The 20,497-nt window shown below is 35.2% G+C and overlaps 2 protein-coding genes across 2 annotated transcripts in view; both read left to right on the top strand.

The window, feature by feature from the left end:
• The window catches only part of LOC140446197 (synaptotagmin-15-like), a 712,326-nt gene that overhangs the window by 226,740 nt on the left and 465,089 nt on the right, over positions 1-20,497 (top strand). The window lies entirely within an intron of this gene.
• The window catches only part of LOC140445009 (uncharacterized), an 88,372-nt gene that overhangs the window by 60,513 nt on the left and 7,362 nt on the right, over positions 1-20,497 (top strand). The gene's annotated exons all lie outside the window — the stretch shown is intronic.

Genomic DNA, 20,497 nt, shown 5'->3' on the forward strand with positions numbered 1-20,497 from the left:
CAAATTAACCAAATTGGAAAACAGTCCTCAGTTGACACCTGTAAAATCGCTGTTTTAAAGGCATCCACGGCTTCTTCTGGCTACTGGAATCGCTGCCGACGCATTGAATTATTGATCTTTGGGAACGTGAAAAAGTCATTGCGCCTTAGGTCGGGGCTATATAGTGGATGGTTTAACAAGTCAATGTAGTGAAGCTCCAAAAACTCTATTGTCTTTATGTAAGCACTTGCATTGTCCTGATGTAGGATGAATCGCGGTTGTTTGTTGCTTTGTCAGAGTTTCTCGATAACTTCTGGTAAATAAACGGTTACTTACCATTCAGAAGTAACCATTCTTCTCAGAAGGAAACTAAATTCCTATAGATGACTGTATACCATGTGTCACCAAAAATTTATTTAAAAATTCCTTTATAAAACATGACTAGATTTTGACACAAAAGTTACGACAATTTTCTTTGACAAACTTCGAGAAAGGATCGCTTTTGTTGGGTTTTCCTCATCGGAAAATACCCATCGAGCGAATTGGCGTTTATTTTCTGGTTTAAAGAAGTATATCTAAGGTTCATTGCCATTAACAATACTATAAACGTTTTTTAGCTTCCTTTGTTAAACTCTTCTTATATTTTTCGACACCAATTCACGAAAACCGCTTTTTGCTCTTTTGTGAGCAAATGAGGGATCCAGCGGAAAACCAACTTTATAATCCTAGTTTTTTATGTAGAATCTTTTGGATCAAGGTCTTAAGATCTCTTGGTATGTTACACGGCGATCATATTTAATTAGCTAACGGACCGCATCAATGTTTTTTTGTGTGACTGTTGTTTTGGGTGAACCTGACCTTGATTCGTCGCTGAGACTGGAGCAACCACGACAAAATTCGCAATGGCAGCGGAAAATAGTTGACTGATGTCAACCAAGTGGTTTGTGCTTAGTTTTCTTAGGTTATATTATAGTTCACCGTTGCATTTTAGGAGAGTTTCTAGGACTTTTGGACTTATTTTGAAAAATCTTTTGTAGTGTTCAACTAGTAAGGCTTTCAAACATCAAAAATAGTGATATAAATAGTATTGAAATTTGTACTGGTGAGTATTTTGAAGCTCCTTGGTTCTTGACTATGATATATAATAAATATGCTGGGCAATCGTGGTAACTAATCAATATTGTTTCTGTTAAAAAAATGACAAAAAAATATGATCCTAGTAATTCTAAAGATGCAGAGGAATCGTTAAAAATATATGAAAGTTTAGAAGATGAATACACTTTGGCTCAGGAAATTGACCAGTGTAACGAAGTTTAATGACGGAAATGATTCTGACAGGGATGATGCCGGAAATGATAAGAAAGACCAGTTCAATTACCCTTTTCAAGGTACATATTAGCCGTGAAATTGAAGTACACTATCTCAAAGTGCAAATATTACAGATGTTGCTCGAAAGGATACAGCAATTGAAAAAACAGTACTGTTAAATCCAACTTTAACTGAAACTCACGAATCAGATAAAAAAAGGGAGGTTACAGAAATTTCACAAGATTCTGAAAACAGAAAAATATCTTTGAAAAGAATCGATCGTAAGTGGGAAGAAAAAACTGGAATAAGTTTCATCATAAATAATATTTTCAAAAACAATATAGAACTCCATATACTAAATGAATGGAAAAAACAAAATTTGAAGCCAATCAATTATTTTTTGAAGAAAAATTTATGGACTATCTAAAGGAGCCGTAAAGTACGCTTCACAAAAATCTCTTTTTCTTTGTCATAGATTCATAGATTTTGTAACAGATTCATAGATTTTTACACTTTTACGATAATAAATTTGTTTGTACCAACAAACCAATAAAGCGTTCAAAGCTCAACCCCTAATTGACCATCTAAATGAACGTTTGTCCAATATCAAATCTTCATAATTTATATCCGAAATTGGACAGTATAATTTTATCACCCAGTAGACCGAATGAATCTATTTGTTATTAAATACACACACGTAGTTAATTAGGTTACATACACATTTGGTCAATTATAAATAATAATTTGGACATCAGTCAAAAGTACTGACAAAGTTAAACAATTTACATAAATTAAATACACATATCACGCTAGGTACGCGAAAAATATTGACCCAAATAGAATTTATATAAAACTAATATCTCTTGACTAGAGAAGCATTCAATCAATATTCACTCAACGAACATATAGTCTTCAACGATCAACTTCATCAGTCTCTACTCAAAGTAATCCCGGGTCTACACCCATAGTGTACGTCTCAACAATAAACTCTGCTACTATTATTTGGTGTTTCCATTACAACAGAACGAACATCTTCACTGAGCCAACGAAGGGAATTTGTTCAACGTTCTCATAATTACCTACAGCCAGTAAACAGAAGTTTCTCAGTGGACGAAGCCATGGAGCCGTATTATGAACATCATTCAATGAATCAGTTTATTTAAGGACAACTCATCCGCTACGGATATAAATTCGGGTGCGTTGCGATCAATAAAGGTTACCTTGCAAAATTTCATTCCTATACTGGAATTGGGGATAAATACAGTGTAACTCGTTAGAAAGTTCCGTAACCAAAAAGCTCTGTACATGGTTTTTACTACAAGAATCTGTTATCTATATTGAAAATTTTTTTACATCTTTACCTTTACTGACAAGGTTGAGAGATGAAAAGACACACTATATCGACACAATTAAAAAAGACAGAATTGGAAGAGCCTCACTCAAAGAAATAAAAAAACAAATTCGTGGAACTTTCCACGCCCTACATAGCTAAGAACATCAGTTCACTCTTGTTCACTAGAATGACATATTGAAGTTACTATGGCAACTAATATTTCAAATTTTATCTCCAGAAATATTTACTATAGGAAACTGTAATATGGTCCAGAAAAACAGAAAAATTATAGCGGTTCCTCAACCAAACGTTGTTCAAATGTATAACAAGGGAATAGGTGTAGACTTATTCGATACTCTAAAAGGTTTATATAGGATTCAAATTCAATCTTAAAAATGGTACTGGGCGATATTTAGATTTTGTTTAAATGGGGCAATAGCCAATATGTCGCTTCTTTATCGCAACATTGGGGTAATTTAACTTATTAAACTGTTTATTCGGGCTGTTGGGCCGTTGTCTTCTGTTGAGATTTGTTCTCGACGTTTCGCCAACACTAGGGGTTGGCATCTTCTGGAGATGTTGATGCTTCGCTTGTAAGCAGAAACTGACGACGCGTTGTACTACGGAGGCAATATTTATAATTCCCACTCGCCTCCCCTCCACTGGTTTCGGCTTGAGGGGGCGTGTCGTTGTTTATAGTAGCTTTTCTATCTCCGTGTTTGGCGGGAAGGGCGTTTGTGGATTTTAGTACTGGTATCCATGTTTTGTTGATTTTTAGTCCTTCTTCTATCCTATTGAAATTGTTTGGGTGCTTGTATATTTCCACCGCTTCCCGATATAACCGTGGGTAGTACTGTGAAGTTTTGTCCAGCATCTGTGTTTCTTCAAATAGTATTCGATATTCTCCGCTTCCCAAAGCGTGTTCGGCAACGGCAGATTTGTCGATATGTCCTAAACGACAATGGCTTTTATGTTCATTTATCCTGGTGTTGGTGTGTCTTTTTGTGGTTCCCACATATACCATTCCACATGTGCATGGTATTCGGTATACTCCGGCCGTTGCTAATGGGTCGCGTTTGTCTTTTACCGATCTTAAACAATCCTTGATCTTCTTTGTAGGTCTGAAGATGGTCTTTATGTTGGCTTTCTTGAGTATTCGCCCAATTCTGTCCGTTACCCCCGATATATAGGGCAAGAACGCTTTCCCTTTACATTCTGTTTCTTCGTCCCTTCTTCTAGATACGTTGTTCATCGCCTTGTGTATTTCTCTTCTGGTGTACCCATTAGAGGTGAGCGCTTTTTCAATATAAAGAAGTTCACTTTGGAGATGTTGTGGTTCACAAATTCTCTTCGCCCTTTCTGCCAAAGTTTTGATGATACCTTGTTTTTGGCTAGGATGATGATTTGAGTTCCTGTTTAGGTATCTGTCTGTGTGTGTAGGTTTTCGATACACTTTATGTCCTAAGTGACCTTCCTTTCGATTTACTAATACATCCAGGAACGCTAGTTGTTGAGCTTTTTCTGTTTCCATCGTAAATTGAATATTTGGATGTAGTGTATTTATATAAGCCAGGAAATCGTTTAGTTTTTCTGCTCCGTGACCCCAAATCACAAAGGTGTCATCAACGTATCTGAACCATACCCTAGGCTTGTATGCTGAGTCCATTATCTTCTTCTCTAAATGCTCCATGAAAAGGTTGGCTACGACCGGGCTTAGTGGGCTTCCCATTGCTACTCCATCCATCTGTTCATAAATTTGGTCTTCCCATGAAAAGTATGTGGTAGTTAGGCAAATACGGTATAATTCCACCATATCCTTGGAAACTAGTCCCTCAATTAAATTCAGAACGTCTTCTAGGGGGACTCTTGTAAATAGGGAAATCACATCAAAACTAACAAGAATGTCAGATTCCTGCAAAGTTATTCCTTTGATCTTCTCAATAAAATGGGCGGAGTCTTTTACAAAGGCATCGTTTTTTCCTATATGTGGTTGTAAAATATCGGCCAGATGTTTTGCAAGGCTGTAAGACGGAGATCCTATGGAGCTCACAATAGGGCGGAGAGGTACATCGTCTTTGTGTATTTTCGGCAAGCCATACAAGCGTGGTGGGACTGCTTCGCTGTTGCATATTCTTGGCTTTATCTCCTCTGGTATGGACGAAGATTTAATAAGTCTGTTGATTTTCCGTAGGGTGACTGCTGTGGGATCTTTTTTAAGTTTCTTATAAACCGCAGGATCTAGAAGATTTTGTATTTTCGTTTTGTAGTCGGCTGTCTTCATTACGATCGTGGCGTTTCCCTTGTCTGCTGGTAAAATTACAACATCTTTGTCTGCGTTTAACGATTTTATGGCACGTATTTCTTGGTGGCTCAAATTATTTTTCGGTGTCTTAGCTTTATGCAAAATTCTTGCTGATTCTGTCCTTATTTCTTCAGCTGCTTCGATTGGTAAGTTGCGGATCGCAGACTCTATATTAGCGATGATGTCTTCAGCAAGAATTTTGCATAAAGCTAAGACACCGAAAAATAATTTGAGCCACCAAGAAATACGTGCCATAAAATCGTTAAACGCAGACAAAGATGTTGTAATTTTACCAGCAGACAAGGGAAACGCCACGATCGTAATGAAGACAGCCGACTACAAAACGAAAATACAAAATCTTCTAGATCCTGCGGTTTATAAGAAACTTAAAAAAGATCCCACAGCAGTCACCCTACGGAAAATCAACAGACTTATTAAATCTTCGTCCATACCAGAGGAGATAAAGCCAAGAATATGCAACAGCGAAGCAGTCCCACCACGCTTGTATGGCTTGCCGAAAATACACAAAGACGATGTACCTCTCCGCCCTATTGTGAGCTCCATAGGATCTCCGTCTTACAGCCTTGCAAAACATCTGGCCGATATTTTACAACCACATATAGGAAAAAACGATGCCTTTGTAAAAGACTCCGCCCATTTTATTGAGAAGATCAAAGGAATAACTTTGCAGGAATCTGACATTCTTGTTAGTTTTGATGTGGTTTCCCTATTTACAAGAGTCCCCCTAGAAGACGTTCTGAATTTAATTGAGGGATTAGTTTCCAAGGATATGGTGGAATTATACCGTATTTGCCTAACTACCACATACTTTTCATGGGAAGACCAAATTTATGAACAGATGGATGGAGTAGCAATGGGAAGCCCACTAAGCCCGGTCGTAGCCAACCTTTTCATGGAGCATTTAGAGAAGAAGATAATGGACTCAGCATACAAGCCTAGGGTATGGTTCAGATACGTTGATGACACCTTTGTGATTTGGGGTCACGGAGCAGAAAAACTAAACGATTTCCTGGCTTATATAAATACACTACATCCAAATATTCAATTTACGATGGAAACAGAAAAAGCTCAACAACTAGCGTTCCTGGATGTATTAGTAAATCGAAAGGAAGGTCACTTAGGACATAAAGTGTATCGAAAACCTACACACACAGACAGATACCTAAACAGGAACTCAAATCATCATCCTAGCCAAAAACAAGGTATCATCAAAACTTTGGCAGAGAGGGCGAAGAGAATTTGTGAACCACAACATCTCCAAAGTGAACTTCTTTATATTGAAAAAGCGCTCACCTCTAATGGGTACACCAGAAGAGAAATACACAAGGCGATGAACAACGTATCTAGAAGAAGGGACGAAGAAACAGAATGTAAAGGGAAAGCGTTCTTGCCCTATATATCGGGGGTAACGGACAGAATTGGGCGAATACTCAAGAAAGCCAACATAAAGACCATCTTCAGACCTACAAAGAAGATCAAGGATTGTTTAAGATCGGTAAAAGACAAACGCGACCCATTAGCAACGGCCGGAGTATACCGAATACCATGCACATGTGGAATGGTATATGTGGGAACCACAAAAAGACACACCAACACCAGGATAAATGAACATAAAAGCCATTGTCGTTTAGGACATATCGACAAATCTGCCGTTGCCGAACACGCTTTGGGAAGCGGAGAACATCGAATACTATTTGAAGAAACACAGATGCTGGACAAAACTTCACAGTACTACCCACGGTTATATCGGGAAGCGGTGGAAATATACAAGCACCCAAACAATTTCAATAGGATAGAAGAAGGACTAAAAATCAACAAAACATGGATACCAGTACTAAAATCCACAAACGCCCTTCCCGCCAAACACGGAGATAGAAAAGCTACTATAAACAACGACACGCCCCCTCAAGCCGAAACCAGTGGAGGGGAGGCGAGTGGGAATTATAAATATTGCCTCCGTAGTACAACGCGTCGTCAGTTTCTGCTTACAAGCGAAGCATCAACATCTCCAGAAGATGCCAACCCCTAGTGTTGGCGAAACGTCGAGAACAAATCTCAACAGAAGACAACGGCCCAACAGCCCGAATAAACAGTTTAATAAGTTAGACGATGGCGGTGAAAGCCTAACGCAATTTATTGGGGTAATTTCTTTATTAGAATTTTGCAGGCGTATTGTGGAGGCTTTTCTGACAGCTCCAGATATTTCAACGCCACGTGGAGTACGTCCAGAATCTTCAAAATATGTTGCTGACAAAATTCCTTTGGATAATGAAGGTCATTTGGTGGAAAAAATTGAAAAAACAACGAAGGTACGGCAAATGTGGCAAGTGTACCACCGAGCAATGTTTTGTCAAATATTACACGTTGTAAGAATTTTATAATAAATAATGTTTTATGAAATATTAGCGTATGATATTTCATACGTCAAAAAAAGACAGTTACAAAAAAAAACGTAAATTTTGTACATTGCTATTAAAAACAACCTCTCTTTATTTCAGTCTGAAGTTTTGATTTCGTTTTGATAAAAATTTTATTTTGATGGGTGTTAAATAAGTTTACTTGGTGTTCCCAAATGTATCCTAAAGTTAATGTAAATTTCCACTTCGGAAATCGTTCTCAAAATACAAAATGTTAATAAATTAAACAAATTTTGTTTTTGTTGCTTGGTAAAAATTGTTTTTTAATCTTTTATTTTTAATTTCATTTTATTTTATTTTAAAATCATATTGACAATATTTAATACTCTGTATGATAATGATTTAATGGACTTTTTACGTATCTGTGAAAATTTTCAATTCTCAAAAATCTAATAAAATTTGAGGTCGCATTTTATTAATTTAATGTGCCAAATTAGCAACGTCAGCGCTGTCAATTTAAATTAACCTATTTTACATTGATGACATCAATTATTTAAAATGTAGATGGTTTGAATAAATACCATCCTAAACGAGCTTATATAAACTATTCATGCGAATTATTTGAATGCAAATTGTGTTACTGGGAAAACTAATTATGTATTTTAATCCCATAATTAACAATTCAATTGATTCTCTATAGACACCATTACAATGTTTTAGGCATATCGATTAATTATTATTCTCAACAGACTAGCTTTTATGTTATAATAGTGTGAAATCAATAGCTTTTACATCTAACTTACGAAGTCGCAAACAACGAGATCTCTTTCACAATAGAAAATAGTTTCTAGACAATAAAATTTAGAACAAAATAAATCAAATCATAAAATATACTCATTTGATAGAAATTTCTTGTAAAATACTTTATAAGCATTAATGTAATTTGTTCAACCGTTAATATAATTACTTATTATTATAACAATCTTTCAAATTAAAAAACATTTGTATATATACTTAACAAGTTTTTACAGCTGTGGCAGCTTCTAATTTCAGATATGAGCAAAGAGATAAAAATTATTTTTAATTTACAATCTTCGGTTGCTTTCTTTTGTAACATTTCTTGTTTGATTTTCTTTCTTTTATATATATATATATATATATATATATATATATATATATATATATATATATATATATATATATATATAATGTCGGTTTACAACGTTCTTCGACGTCTTCCGATTTCCAATCTCCATCTCATTCTATCGTTCCATAGATCGTCCTTCAGTTCTCTTTCTCTGATTTCTTTATCAACTCCTTCTCTCCAACTTCTTCTAGGCCTTCCTGGTCTTCGCCTACCTCTTGGTTGCCATTCAAGAATTTGTCTTGGTATTCTATTCTCCGGCATTCTCCTTACGTGTCCGTACCATCTGAGTTGTGTCGTTTTGATGTCATCAACAATATTATGTGTAACCCCCATGATTTCTCGGACTCTCTCGTTTGTTATTCTGTCGCGTCTGGTGATTCCCGCCGAGCGGTGCCAGAAGTCCATTTCTGTTGCTCTAAGCATTTTCTCTGTTCTGTCTTTTAGGGGCCACACTTCGCATCCATATGTTGTGATACTTTTTATTATGGTGTTGTATATTCTTCTTTTATTTTCTTTAGAGATGTTTTTATCCCACAGTACGCTGTTCAGTAAGGCTATGCCTTTCCTTCCCTGAGTATTTCGTTCCTTAATGGCTGCATCCAATTTTCCGTCCTGAGTGATCTTTACTCCTAGGTATTTGTAGTCATCACATAGTTTGATCTCTTGATTTTCCTCTACGAGAAGGTTATGTTGATCTCCTCCGATACTCATGTACTCAGTTTTTTCCATGTTCACTTCCAAACCCCACTACCCCACTCTGTAAACTCTTCTAATAGTTTTCGCATCATGTAACTAAGGTCTTCAGAGTCCTGTGCGATGATAACCTGGTCATCCGCAAAGCACAGAGTGTACAAAGTTAAGTCTAGTAGTGGTATGCCCATATTCGTACATTTTTTCTTCCACTTGTTGAGTGCTGCTTCGAGGTATATTTTGAATAATGTTGGGGATATACAGCATTCTTGTCTTAGTCCTTTAGTCACTTTGAATCCCGGTGTTATCAGATTTCCTGTTTTAATTCTTGTTGTTTGTTGGTAGTACAACGTATTTACTGCTTCAATCAATTCTATATTTATATTTGTTTTCCCCAGTGCCTCCCATAATTTATCAAGCGGGATACTATCATACGCTTTCCTAAGGTCTACGAACGTCAGATGGACTTCTTGGCCACGAGCAACTTTCTTTTCAATTATCTGGGTAATAGAGAAGACATGTTCTATTGTAGATCGACCTGCACGAAAACCAGCCTGTTCTTCGGCTTCCATATCTTGGTATTCTTCTTCTATTCGATTTTTTATTATTTTCCCATATATTCTGCTAATACTACTAGTAACTGCAATTCCTCTATAGTTTTCAGGTTTCGATTTATATATTAGTTGTTAAATGTTTCTAATTATCCATTGTCTGTTTCCTCTTTTTTTATCTCAATTGTTTCGTTTGCAGTTTTTGACATAATGTCCCTAAAGTTCTTCCATATTTCCTCCACTATTTCCTCATTTTGGCGCGCTGCTGTTCTGTATATCATCAGTCTTTCGATTATTCTCCTGGTTAATTTCATCTTCTGAATGTGTCCTACATTTCACATGTAGGACACATTCAACTAATTAACTTGATCACTTTGAACAATTTTTTAAATTTATTTCTTTATTATTAAAGTTTATTTGTTTCTAGCTTTTTTCCATTGTCGATTTTTTTTAACTAATTTTGTAAATAAAAAAATAGCTTTATTTTGCAATTAAACATTTACTTAACATTGAAAAGTAAAACATTTGTGAATGCGAATAAAGTGTATAGGTGCACCAACCTATACCCTAAGTATTTTGATAAGAATATTATACATTTTGTGCAAGTTTTAGCTTGTTTTTCCCCTTGAAAGATCTTTGATCAATAGGCACAAAAATTCTTACACCACAGATTAATAAAACATAGTGTGTTTCATTTAAAATAAGTATGTTATTATAGCTTGAATTTGCTAATTGAACAATCTAATACAGTATAGCCCAAAATAACCAGTACTGAACTTGTAATTATTTTATTGTTTTAAAAAATACATATTATTGACAGTTTATAACATGTTCTAAATGAGCTCCTCCTTTCTCAAGACAGACTTAATACCGATATTCCAGATTTCTCGTAATGTTATGGAATATCTGCTACAGCAGTGTGGCAAGTTGCCGCATCCTGCTGGAAAAATTGGTCTCAAAATGCCAAATTACGTGCACGACAAAATTGACGTAACTCAGGTATCAAGCGTGTTAAAATTTGTATGTACCTCTGTTGATTAAGTATGACTTGCCTACCATTTTCTTCGATAAAGTATGGACCAATGATTCCATGTCCCGAAACTGCACACCAGACACTCACTTTTGTGCTATGTAAAGGAACTTCTTGAACTTCATCTGGTCTGGCAAGGCCCAGAAATCGATTTGTGCGACGATTTACATGGCCTGACAAATAAAAATATGCTTCATCTAAAAACCATACATTTTTCAAAAATTCAGGATTTTCATACTATAATGCAAGAATTCTGGCACAATATTCTACTCTATTATGATCCCTGGGATGTAATTGTTGATGTACTTGAATCACATACCAAAATGCACCCAGCTCCTTCAGGATTCTTTGCAAGGAAATTTGTTTTAAGTCAAGATGCAACGCTGTTCTTGTCTGGCTGGCTTTCGGATTTTCCAAGATTCGCTCAAAAATACGTTCATGGTTATCGTTGTTGTTAGCTACCTGGGACGCCCTGAGTTTCCTTCTCGATGGCACAATACATTACCCGTATTTCTAAAGTTTTCAACAACCTTCAAAATTACAGCATTACTTGTAGAAAGTTTATTAAACCGTTGTGTGAATTGATCACACACGTATTGCAGACTTGCAATATTACGTCGGCCGATTCCATATGAGCGAAAATAATGCTCCAAAAGAAACATTTCCTCCTCTGTACTTAACAACATTTTTAACAAGTAGGCCTTAATAATTAATTGTTTAAGGATTACTTGTCAGGTCTATACTAGTTAATTTGAATATGACAGCACGCACAAAGAGACATCTATGTTTAAGTTTCAGTACTGTTCATTTTGGGCAATACTGTATTTTGACCTCCCTGCAAAAAAAGTTGTAATAATAAACATCTGTTTCTTCTTCTTCTTTTTCCTTTATGTCAGTAGGCTTTAAAGGCTGTTTCTTCTTCAATATAAGCCTCCCAATTTTTTTTAAATTATTGCACCATCTTTTTCTTGGTCTGCCAATACTTCTTCGTCCATTCGGTGACGTATCTCTTGCTATTCTTACTATCTTATCCTCTGCCATTCTACTGTGTTCGTTCCATTCCTGTTTCCGTTTTACCATCTATCCATTTATGTCTTCTATATTGCATGCTCTTCTCATGTTTTCGCTCTCTACCTATCCAACAGACTTTTATGTGTATGTTAATATAGGTATAATTTCTGCCTTATAGATTCTTGTTTTGACGTGACAACGTCTTAAATTAGGTTGTGGCTCGGAGTCACTCATGAAAAAGTGTAACGCCCGCTCACGTCTGTTACGATGAGTCACCGAACGAGAGAGAGGCCCGACGGACCGTGCTGTAATGCGACACATTACAGCAGAAACACTTCCTTTCATTTCATATTTCTCCTATCACCGTCCTATCCACAACAAATAACATAATATTTGGATTTCTTTGTTCCCCATTCTGTAACCATGACCTTTACGTACTAACTCCGCTTTGTACTGGTATACACTGTGTTAGTTTTCCATTAATCTTTGCCTGTATTCGATCATGGAAGTAGATCTTTTCGATGGTTTGGATGATATTGATTGGTATGATTCTTTTATATAGTAGGTGCAAGACATCTTCGACTTGGATGCGATCGAAAGCCTTTGTCAGGTCTATAAAACATAGATATGCTGGTTTATTATACTCGATGGCTTTTTCTGTAATTTGTCTTAGTACAAATACGGCGTCTACGCAAAATCTTTCGGATCTGAATCCTGGTTGTTGATCTGATAAAGTTGTTAGTTTTTTGATTTTGTTGGTTAGGACTTTTGTGGTAAGCTTAAATGCGGTGTTTAGTAGATTTATACCTCTATAATTGTTGGGGTCTTCTTTATCTCATTTCCTTTATACTGTTTCCATTATACTGTTTCTCCATACGCCTGGTATCTTGCAATGCAATATTATTTTTTGTATAAGTTTTGTCATCTCTTGATTTGTTTTTGTATACCGTAGAAGTCGCTTTCCATCTTTTTTGTAAACTGTTCCCAGTGTTCATTTTTTGTTTTTCTTACCAACTGCTTTATTTCGTATTCTTCTATAGGTGTCTCGCGATTCTAGAGTATTTGATGTTTTGTGCTTTTTTATTTTTTTTTGAACCATGGTGTATTGTTGTTGTTTCTTTTGTTTAGTATGACTTTGCGTTTTCCTAGAGCTTTTGTTGCTGCTTGTTCAATTTTTGTTGCTGTGCTAGCCTCCTTTAGTACATTTCTCTTGTATAGTAGTTCCACAGTGATTCTAGATTGAATTTTTCCTCGGTGATTTTCCGTAGAAAATGTTTTGGTGTTATTTTCATTTTTATTTTTGCTAGTACTAGTTTGTGTTCACCCCCTGCGTCTGCTGAGTTTAAAGTTTGTATATCTAGAATCTGCTTTGGGTGAATTTTTCTATTAGTGACTATAAAATCAATCATAGATTTGTGCCCCCTGGAGTTTTCAAATGTATATTTATAGTGGAGCTTTAAGGTCGAAAAATGTATTATTGATTCTCAGTTCGTTAAAAGCACAGAGATTAACCATGAGTTCTCCATTTGCGTTAACATGGTTTTCATTAAATCTTTGTTTTACTCCTAGGTCAATTTTATTTTCGATTCGTGCATTAAAGCCACCCATGAGAGTTAAGGGTTCTTTATAAGGTATTTAAACCAGGATGGTTTGCAATTGTTCGTAGAATGCCTATTGTTCCTCATTAGATTTGCAGTCCCAGATAGATATGACATTTAATTTTTGGTAGTCCATTGTAATGTTCATATATGTATTATTCTTTCGGAGATATAACGGCAGGTATTTATGTTGTCTTTAAATTTTGTATGGACAAGTATACCTACACCTGCTCGTGCTCGTTCTTCTTTCTTCACTCCACTATATGCTAGAAAATATTGGTGAGAGTCTCTTTGGCCTTTACCTTTCGTCTTGGTTTCTTGGATTGCACAAATTTCTATGTTTTCATATTTCTTGGATTGCACAAATTTCTATGTTTTTATTTATTAGTTCTTCTATTATCTCTTGATCTTTTTTGTTGAAAGAAGTAATGTTCCATATTGCTAATCTGATTGTGGGCTTATTTTTTCTTTTCGTTTTTCTTTTCTTTGCGTGGTTTGCCATCTTAGGTTCCGTCTGGTTCCGAGGCTATATATCGGTTCTTTGAGCCGTATTGTTTTCTTTTACAATAGGTAGGATGATAACCTGACCCATCAACCCTTCTCTTTTATCCGGGCTTGGGACCGGTTGTGGGCATAGCCCACAGGTTTCTGAGTTACTCAATCCACCCAGTCCTCGCTCTGATAACCTATAGGCAGTTAAATATCTGTTTAAATATAATAATATTGTCTTCAGCCTTAATATTAGACTATTTGTCATGTTTAAACATTTGTTCAAATATGAAAAATAGTCTATTGTTAAATTTTTTCTAAAAAATTACATTTTTAGAAAAATCGAAATAAATCAAAAATAAAATAAATCCTTTCAAGGTCAGGCCCAGTATTGATCTCTCCATTCGTCTTTGTATTGCCCTCAGTTTTTCGGCAGTAGCTTTCGTTAAAGTTAGGGTCTCTGCTGCTTAGGTCAAGACTGGTAAGATGCATTGGTTAAATGCCTTCTTTTTCAGGTGAATTGGGATATTTGTTTTTAAAATGTCTCTCATCCTTCCATATGGCGCCCATCCCAACGTGACTCGTCTATTTAGCTCACAGGTTTGGTTGTCTCTGGTTATTCTAATTTCATGACCCAAGTATGTGTATTTATCGATTAATTCTACCTTGTTGTTATTGACCTGTATCTCTTCGCTGGAAACCGTATTGGTCATCATTTTGGTTTTCTTGAAATTTATCTCCAGCACAGTTTCTTGTAGTATGTCATTCAGTTCTTGAAGCATGTCTTTGGAGCAAATTTCCTTATACTAATAATAATTCAGTGAAGTATAAATTTTATTTAATGATTTTCCAGGAACATCTTTTGGACGTCCACAGATAGACACTTGCTATGCATGTAAACAGTTAGAAATAAAAATTAATAGTCCATCTTTAAACAAGACAGCGAATCGAGTGGCCGTTGCGGAATTATTTGTACCATAAAAGACGTGCAAAGAATTTCTACAATAAAATGGCAAAAACTGCAGACACATGCAAGCCAGATGTCACTGCATGTGGCCTGACGTTTGATTATATGCAAAATCCTTAACTTCTCTATTCCTATATAGGAGTCTTTTTACTTGCGTCAACTAACCTACAGCGTCTTTGGAATTAACAATAGGGAAACGTAACAAGGGATGTTTTACACATACCACGAGGGTCAAGCCAGAAAGGGTTCCAATGAAGTTGCTTTATTTCTTATGAATTATATCAAGTCTGAAGTGCCCACTGCTGTGAAACGTCTTTACTTATTTTCTGACAGCTGTGCCGATCTAAACCGGAATCATACTGTAGTGATATTTCTACTTTCGTTAGTAGATACTGGAAGTTTTAAAACCATAAACCAGTACTTTCCACAACGTGGCCATTCCTTTTTGCCGAACGTTAAAAACTTTGCAGCAATAAAAAGAGTCATAGAAAACTTTGACCATGTATAGCACCCAAAAGAATAGAAATGATAGTAAATTTTACTCGACACAAAAAGTTTATGTATTTGTATTTAGGTATAGAGAACCCTTAGAAAAATGTAGATTATTTTTTACAGAAAATTTTAAAATGTCATCAATTATAAGGTATTCTATAAGAAAAAAAATATAACTTTGATATATTACTATTTTTTGAAGCACTCTGTATAATTCACAATATTTTTAAATTATAGTAATGGCCCTGTAAAGTTCTATGTACAAAAAAACTTTAAATATCAAGTCGTTTTCCGTACAGAGACCGTGCCGTAAACGTTGGGCCACTCTGTGTATATGTAATGCTATTATCAAAGATATCAAGCAACGGTAAATAATATCGAGGGATATAAATAAATATCTATAAAAATCTTAGAGTTCAACACCCACTACTCGATAAAGTACATCGCTTACGTAGAAGGTCAGTGCCCTTACTAAAACCACTGGAAAAACTTAAGCTCCAGAGAAACTCAGGATAAACAGTAAAAGTAAACACCGTGTCAAAGGACCTATTTCTGGTCTTTTCCGAAAAATAATGATATATAACTTCAAACAACTTTGGTAGTTCAATAAAAATAAAGCGAATAATATCGCTCGAAATTGTTATGTATTTTACATTCGATATGTTACAAAGTAAAAATAGTATCCGTGTTTAAAATGGCAAATAAAATAAAAATGACATAAAGTTCTAGTATACGAGTAATATCAAAATATCTTTTAGGTTTATACTACAAAGACTAAACAAATTAATGTCGATCATCATTAATATAAGTTCATCTTTTTTATTTTCTTCTTTAGATGCCTTGTTCGCTATTGCCATGACAATTTTGGCCTAAATACTGTCCTAAACAATAATCCAAAATCATTTTGGAAGTACATCAATGATAAGCGATCTAGTCATAACCTACTTAACTCCTTATTTTATTAACCTTCAGCCGGGCGCGCCGCAGTAATTTGCTGCGTAAACTCAATATTTCCAGTTAAAGTGTTAACGGGATACGCTATGTACGTGATATTTTTAAAATTCCTTCTTTTTTTGGACTCCTCTATTTGATTGGCATAAAGCATGGCAATCACACAAATGTGATGGAACTCTGGGAAAAAGATGGCACGGGGATTGATATTGTTCGAGCAGTAATGAGCTACAAACGTTTCCTATTTATTGCACGTTCATTGAGATTTGATGATAAACATACGAGGAGTGATAGATGTAAAATAGACAAGCTGTCGACCATTCGATCGTTTTTTGACAGATTTATAAAAAATTGTCAAAACTCATACAATTTGTCAGAGTATACAACAATTAATGAAATGCTCCATCCCTTTAGAGGTAGGTGTAGCTGGATACAATATATACCCAACAAACCTGCTAAGTACGGAATAAAAATGTACGCGTTATGTGATGCTCAAATATTTTATACCGCCAATTTAGAGATATATTGCGGTAAACAGTCAAGTGGCCCATACGACGTATCAAATTCGGCTTTTGACGTTGTAAAACGTCTAATAGAGTCCGTAGAAATGACAGGAAGAAACATAACAACAGATAGTTTTTATATTAGTATTCCGTTAGCTAGATATTTGCTGCAGAAGAAAGTTACTCTGCTTGGGACGCTGAAAAAAACCAAAGAGGGATTCCTCAAGAATTTCTTCCGCATAAATCAAGGGCAGTTCAATCTAGGATATTTGGATTTCAAAAAGATTATATGATTACCTCTTACGTGCCGCGTAATAGTAAGTTAGTCATATTATTATCGTTTATGCACAACGAAAGTACAGTTGACATGGATACTAAGAAACCACAGTTGATTTTAGATTACAATAAAACAAAAGGAGGAGTTGATACTGTAGATAAATTATGTTCATCTTACAGTGTTTCACGAATTACTAAAAGATGGCCGTGTGTTATATTCTATAATTTAATGAAGCATAAATGCTGTTGTTCTACATTCCGCTGCAAATTCTGGAAAATCACTTAAAAGGAGACATTTTCTCAAAAACCTTGCAATGAACTTGATGAAAGAACACCTTCATACACGATCACAAATTATAACACTTCCACGTGATATAACCGAGTTCTTGTCCAGGATGTTTCCGAAGCAACCAGTACCCCACCAAGAAGACGAAAATCCTGCTAAACGTGGTAGATTTTACAGTGAAAAATCAAGTTGTATACCTCTATGAAATGTACACAATGTAGTGCATTCACTTGTAAAAGACATTCTAAATCCAATTATGTATGTATTAATTGTAATGATCAAATAAATTAAAAGTTTTTTTCTTAACAATTTATTAAAATTAGTTAAATTAATAAAGCGTTCTTATTTTTTGACACAATAAATAACAATACAGTTGATCAATAGTTAAAAGTGTCGAAAACAATAAGAAACTACATGGCAGCAAATTGCTGCGGCGCGCCTGATGATGTAATTATTTAGGGCACGCCTGGCCGAAGGTTAAGTACAATCAGCAACATATCGTCAAGACATAGCTAATTTATTTATGAACATCTTCCAAACTTCGTATTCACCAAATAACAACAATGTGTACGTACCTATACATCCATTAAATAGCAACTTTAGTACAAATAATATTTGTCCTTCTTGATTACCATGACTGATATTTTTTATGACATAAATGAGCTGCACAATAAACTGACTGCTGCCCCAGATGAAGTGGCTAATTTTTTATTAAAAAAGTGTGTCTGATTTTGGTTGTGTTTGTTTTGGTGCGATTTGTCTTTAGTTTCCTTGTGACTTTTATTTCCAAACTTTTATTTTTCTCCCTCCAAAACCTTTTCTGGTATGGGATTTAATCTTCTTCTATTTCAGAACATTACACTTTGCGGTCTGCTTGTTCATAAACACCCATTCTCTTTCTTCTTCTTTTTACTTGGAAAGCACATATCTTGTCAAAAAAACCATATCAACATGAAAATACATCAAATGAATTGGGTAATCACAGGCCGACATGTTTTTTTGTGTTTTTAGTTTGACATCTATCCTTAGCTAATACGGGCACGCTGATTCTGAATATGAAATCGGTTTAAGCTCATCACGTCAAAATTTTTCACAAAATTGAAAAAACCTTGTGAAATATTATATGCTACTGCAAACAAGTACCTTATTATAATTTGTAAATTGCATTACAATTATTTCTTTAAAATACTTATATTTCGAAAGAACATATTTTAATAAATTGTGTTAATTTCATTTGAATCGCAACACTGCCGATTTTGTCAACTTGACGGCATCGGCAGTTACATAGCGTCAGTTCTTTGTAGCATCGAGTTATCTTTGTTATGAGTTATGAGTGTTTATCGCGCCATAATCTCATCAAGAAAATGTAAGAACAGTCTTGATATTATATTTTGTTACGTGTGTGGTGATTTAACAAAAAAAAAACATTAACGAAACATAACAGAATTTATAAAGAAAGCTTATCACGCTTACTTCGGTGTAAAGCTTGGTGATCAGGACAAACCTTGTGCTCCACACAAAGTGTGCTTTCAGTATGTCGAGCTACTGCAAAAATAAACAAAAGATACATGTATGTAACTTTTTAATCTTTGGCATTCCTATGGTGTAGTGGGAACCAAAAATCATGGAGACTACTGCTACTTTTGCTCCTGCGATATCGAGAGTTTCAATTCAAAAAATAAACACAAAATTCAATATCCTGATTCTGTTAAACGACCTGTGTCTCATGAACCAGGAATCCCTATTCCTCCACCTTTTCTTCACACCACCAAACAGCAATCATCAGATGAAAGTTCAGACGAAAAACCCGATGAAGATGAATTCAATCCTGTGAGAGATCAACCTCAAAAGTTTATTCAAGCTGAACTAAAAGTTAATGAGAGACTTGGGTATATTGAAGGATACTGCACAAATCTTAGGATTACTACTGAAAGATAAAATCTATTGGCTCCAGTTACCACATTTTCGTGGTATAGGTACCGTGAAAAAGAGTTCGCGGAATATTTTTCTCAAGAGGGCTCACTGGGGCATTGTCATAATATTCCTGAAGTAGTCATGAAACTGAGAGCTGACAATTACGATTCCAGATCATGGCAGTTATTTATTGATTCTTCTAAGAAAAGTCTGAAGGGTGTCTTATTGCATAATGGCAATACTTATGCCACAGTACCTGTTGCTTACACCGTGCATCTCAAAGAAACATATGAGAATCTTGAGCTGTTGCTAAATAAAATAAAGTATAGCGAATATTATTGGCAACTCTGTGGAGATCTCAAAATAATATCCATGCTTTTGGGTCAGCAGTCTGGATTCACAAAGTATCCATGTTTTTTGTGCGAGTGCAACAATTCACACTGTCAGGAATATGGCGTTTCAGACACCTAACGTTTCCGTTCAGTATATTCAAAAACAACTACTTAACAAGTCGTAACCGGTTGATACGGATAATGTAAATTAGATGACCGTCGTTTTCCCCTCGTTGTTTATTTAGGTATTGTTTGATTTTGATACAGTGTATGAAAAAATAATTTTCGAGGCTATTTTGTCATTTATGTATTGTGTTTTTATTGCTTTGTGACAATTAATCACGAAACTGATAAACAATTACAATAAGAGGTAGCACGGAAGTGATACCTCTTCTTCTTTAAAAATACTCTGGTTTGATATGTATAGCTTCGTTAAATGTAATATTTTGTTTTTTAACTGAAGGTGTAATTAAATTTAAAACATTCAAACTGAATCCTATTCATTCTAAAATATCCATAATATTTTTCATCGTCATCAATTAATTCTTGTATACAGTCCAGTATTTACCTTCCTTCTTCCTTTCTCTAGCATTGGATGTACTTCAAACCTTCTTATTACTACAGTTTTTTATTCTTCATTGTTAAGTAGAAGATCAATTGCGCATAATTTTTGTCGAGAAAAGCGATATCATATCTTCACCGAACCAAACTGAAACGTTCTATGTATGAAAATGTGAACGCGCAATTGCTGGAGGGGAAACGCTACGTGCCGGAAACTATACGTGCACGATAATATGCCGCAACCTTTACCCTTAAAACTCTTTTCATGAAAAAAAATGTAGGCCTTTGAATTGGCCAATAATTGTAACTATTTACAGATAATAAATTTCTTGTATATACGTGCTTAATAAAGTCCATGTAGAGATATAAATTGCAAGTATGGGGCTGTGCCAAGCCTAC

The sequence above is a fragment of the Diabrotica undecimpunctata genome, chromosome 7 (assembly GCF_040954645.1).
Source record: "Diabrotica undecimpunctata isolate CICGRU chromosome 7, icDiaUnde3, whole genome shotgun sequence".
Lineage (NCBI taxonomy): Eukaryota > Metazoa > Arthropoda > Insecta > Coleoptera > Chrysomelidae > Diabrotica > Diabrotica undecimpunctata.